The sequence below is a fragment of the Mastomys coucha genome, unplaced genomic scaffold, assembly GCF_008632895.1.
Source record: "Mastomys coucha isolate ucsf_1 unplaced genomic scaffold, UCSF_Mcou_1 pScaffold22, whole genome shotgun sequence".
Taxonomy (NCBI): Eukaryota; Metazoa; Chordata; class Mammalia; order Rodentia; family Muridae; genus Mastomys; species Mastomys coucha.
The window spans coordinates 27,975,320-27,979,958 of record NW_022196905.1 but is presented as its reverse complement, the minus strand read 5'-3'; positions in this window follow the sequence as shown (position 1 = coordinate 27,979,958).

Sequence of the window (4,639 nt, the reverse complement as noted above, 5' to 3'; positions counted from 1 at the left end):
ATAACACAGAGGACTCTAGATAACCTGGGGACCAAAGTTTTCCAGAGTCAGTGACAGAGCAGTGTCTGGGGATCCAAGTCTTGGAGCAGAGGGCTCCAAGTCCCTCTGCTCTTATGTATGTATGAACACAGAGGGTGGGCAGGGAACACAGCTCTGTGGTTCCTCAGATCTCAGAGCATCTGGAGAGAGTCTCATGTGCCTACTTCCACAGTTTATTTCCATGGTCCCTGACAGGTGGGCTATCCTGGGCCCCTGAGCAAATGGAGGCCTAGCGAAGCCCAGCATAGTTGGCCTGACACACAGTACACCTGATTGTGTGAATGCAGACCACACAACCCCCCAGCTTCTCTATGTTTTTCATTTTTGGTAGTTTGCAGTAAGGGACAAGAGACAACAATTTCTTGTAAAATAGACTGTGTTAAAAGAGTTCTTCCAGCCACAGGCTCCAAGTAAGTTCAAAGCAAGCTAGTCTAGGACATCCTGGGAGTTAGAGGCAGCCAGTGCATTTTCACCTTGTGAAATTCTCCTCATGAATTTCCCTAGGTATAACTCGTCACAAGCCACATACATGTAAAGGTACTATGTTGGCTTTAAAAACAGAGGCCATCCTGACACTAACCACAACATTGTCCTTAAAGCAACAAGCAGTCAACAAAGGGCAAGTTGTGGAGGAGTCCACCAAGAGAAAGACCACAGAGCATCCAGCTTCCCCCATGTTTTCCATGGAGAACATTAGAGATCTCAGCTTGTAATGATAGGATGTTCTGGGTAGTGGTGATGGTGTATAACACAGAGGATGTACTTTTTCCATTCTTTCAAACCATGAGAAAGGTACCATTTTCTTTTACGACTCTGTGGCCTAGAGGAAGAGGGATAGATGTGGATAGATGTGGCTCTTGATCTTCTTACTCTCCTTTCCCAAGGCCTGTTCTTCTCCCCATACTACCCCCCTCCCCCACTTCGTGGCCTTCTCTCTTCCCACTTGGTAAGCCTGGCTTTCATCCCGTAGGTTCTGCTTTTCTGAGTGACCATTGGCAGGTCAGGTTTTGGCACACTACAGGGCATGTGGCCTGGTCTGGGCATGTGCCCTGAGTTCTGAGTGATGGGAGAAGCTGATGGATGTGGAGAAGCTCTGATGGGTGAGATGTTTGTCCATATGTTGCCAGCAGATATGAGCTCTGTTGCTTAAAGGGGCACCAAGGCTCTCTTTAGTGGCTACCAGGGCTCACAGAGCCTAAAGAGTGTTGTCACCATGTCATAGCAGTCCCATATAGAGCCTGAGACAGAAGAGAATTGGTGTTGGATGGCTTGTTGTGTGGCTTCCATCCAATGATGAGATTCAGAAAGAATCAGGAAACTACAAAACCTTTGAGAAGATTTCTGGTAGAATCCCTTAAGCGGCTTCTTGGTGGCTGGTTTTTTTTGTTTGTTTGTTTGTTTTGTTTATTTGTTGTTTTTGTTTGTTTATTTTTTGGTTTTTCGAGACAGGGTTTTTCTATGTAGCTCTGACTGTCCTGGAACTCACTCTGTAGACCAAACTGGCCTCAAACTCAGACATCTGCCTGCCTCTTCCTCCCAAGTGCTAGGATTAAAGGCATGCGCTACCACTGCCTGGCTGGTGGTTGGTTTTATAACCCTGTTGCAAAGAAGGCCCCTCTGGGCTGTCCTGAAAAGGGTTTGAGATAGAGCCATGTTGGTGTTCTCTCAGTCCCAAGGGAAAGAGGCCTGTGGAAGAGTATGACTGCATTTTCTATTGTTGTCAAGGCCAGAGGCCAGGAGCTTACATATCTCCTGGAGAAGGAAGTGGATGTAATCAGAAGGCACAACTCCTGGCTGTGGAGGGTTAGGGTGGTACTTGCTGTTCCAACCTCCATCTGTGGAGCAGGGAGAAGTTAAGTGCCTTGTGTCTGCCCAGTTGATGAATGAGAAGGCGGGCTATTCCTCTTCAGTCGACAGGGTCTATAGGAAGGACCTCAAGGCACCCCAGTCACAGTTAGACCTTAGTTGACCACAGGCCATTGACTCTGAACCTGACATGATCAAGGTGTGGTGTGAGGCCAGGGGCTCCACACTGGCTGCCTGGGAGAGGCTGAGAACTTGCCTATGAGCCGCTGAGCAATGCGGGTACTTAGGGTGAGGGGTGGAGGGCTTTTGATTTCCTTCTGGGCTAGACTCCTAGGAAGTCCATTTGTGACTGCTGGAATGGACTTGTCTGGAGTGGAGGTCAGGAGGTGGGAAGACAGAGGTCCTGGGTGTCTCATGGCAAGGGCTCCCTGTGAAGGCACCCCACATAGTCCCGTGGTTGTGAGCTGAAGGAGCTGAGCATCTGGTAAAAGAATAGGGTGGTGAGTCCAGAGATGCATGGAGAGCTGGAGACTCCTGGGCCTCTGGGGAAGTATTGGTCTTGGGATCTGCTTTCTCCATGGAATACATACAGTGTCCCCCTAACAGGGCCTCTCACCAAGCCCCTCCCATACACAGGCTCTCTATGCTGTGCCAGGAGCCCTCCCCTGTCTCCTGGAGTCCCTGGGCTTGGCCCTTCCTAGAGCTTCCCTTGACTGTCACCTCTCCAGGAGACCCTCTGAGGACCCTGCTTAAGCACACTGCCAGAGGGGATGGGAGTGTGGGACAGCACACAGCTGCTAAGCTTGAGAGACAGAGCTGCCCTGGGCTCCCCTAGGTCTTGGGTACCTGCAGATTCCCACTCTGGCTTCAATGCACTGGCACTTAGTGGGACCTAGGTGTCTCATGGCTAGTGCAGTTCCTGGCCATGACAGGTAGGCAGATGCCATGACAGCTTCTCTGAATCACATAGTAGCTCTAGGAATCTAACTTGGGTCTGGGCTCTGTGCTAGTCACTAGGCAGTGGATGGGCCCTGCTGCCTGGGCCTTTTCATACTTCGTACCCAGCTGGACAGGGAGGCTGAAGCCAAGAAGAGCAACAGCCTTGCTCTGGCCTGAGGTTGGTGCCTGCAGGGCTCCCAGCCATGGTTGATTAGGGCTCCACCCTTAGCTTCCCGGGCCACATTTTAGGATGCTTCTTTATTTTTTATTTTGGCTTTGGACTCTTCTTTGAGCTTGGTCTCTGGGATGTCTTAACAAAACCAGAAAGTATTCCAAAAATTGCTTCCAAATGATCCCCACGTTGAGCAGAGGTGCCGGGGGCTCCTCATGCCTTTACAAGTCTGGGCTCTAAAATAAGAAACGTTCTGTATGTGGCTCCCCTCCCTCAAGACTTCCAAAGACATGCATAGTGACTAGTGAGTGTGGGGCCTCTCTAGTGTCCCTCTAAAAGGCTCTTTTGCTCACAGGGGTGAAGTACTGTGCATACTGGACATCCCAGGCTTCCACTTTGTTAGCATGGGGAGCAGGCAAAAGTTGTTGGCCCTGTTGGCTGAATGTGGCTGAACAGCCAAGGGAGCAGGAGATGGCCTGGTGGTCTCTGTTCTGTGTCTCAGTAGATGGAGACTGCTGCTTCCTGGGAATCAGGGAGAGAGGAAGATGGCTTCAGGGCTGCAAAGGCAGCAGCCTGGTTCCCCTGGGCCCTCAGACTTCCTACCACGCTGGATTGGTTACTAGGGAAGCAAATGGAAGGATTTGTTTGGGCTCCCTGAGAGGAGGAGGGTACAGCCCATCATGGTGGGGAAGTCATTGGGTTCATGGTGGAGTATGTGAGAATACTCCTCTGCAGACTATGAAGCAGAGAGCTAGGTCTAGAATGGGGTAGCCCCTATAAGGCCAACCCCCCCCCCCCAGTGATCTACTTCCTCCAGCAAGGTCCCACTTCTAAGTCCCACAACCTCCCCAACCAACACCATGTACCGGGGACCAACTGTTCCAACACATGAGCCTGTGGGGGATATTCCACATCTGTCCCTGCATGCATGCTGGGGTCTCAATGGAGCATCTCTCCTTGCAGAAGGAGAGGTGACAGAAGTAGGTGGAGTAGGGCTGGAGGAGGAACCACAGGGGAGCCTCAGGAAGCAACTTCAGCATCCTAGGGAGCCTTTTATGGTTCTCGCATCTAGCAGATGGCAGCCAGGTTGGTGGGGTCCTGTTGAAGAGCTGAGCCAAGAGCCCTGGAAGAGGGTGAGGTCAGACGGGGTGTCCGCAGACAGCCTCGGGTATCCTGTGACCTCAGCCCTGGTAATTGTTTTGAGGACTGCCCACTGGACAATATTCCTGACTCCTCACCCTTCCTGGATAGAGCTAGTTCTGTAGAGCCCCCTTTACCATGAAATATGGGCTTGAGACCTTTGGTGTGGCCCACATCCAGTGCCATGGTGCCCTACAAGGGGTCTCCTTGCTCAGCCTGGCCTCTCTGTTGCAGCTACAAGGGGAGGTGCAGGCCGATGACTCGGACCGGTGGCCTGAGATAATTCACTTTCTCCCCCAGTGTTGAAACGAGTCAATTTTTCAAACCACATTTGCTCTCTTATTGTTTATTTTCGGGCAGCGGGAGCAATTTTCGAGGCGGCTGCCACTGCCCACCACAGCTATCTTGCGGGTCACCTGTCATTCCAGAAGGTCAGCCGCTCATTCAGAGTTCCATCATTCTTCCCATAAGCAGGCAAATACCATTTCATCTTCACAGCCTTCACTTGGCCAGAGAACCCCCAGCGCCTCTTTTCTGGCCTGG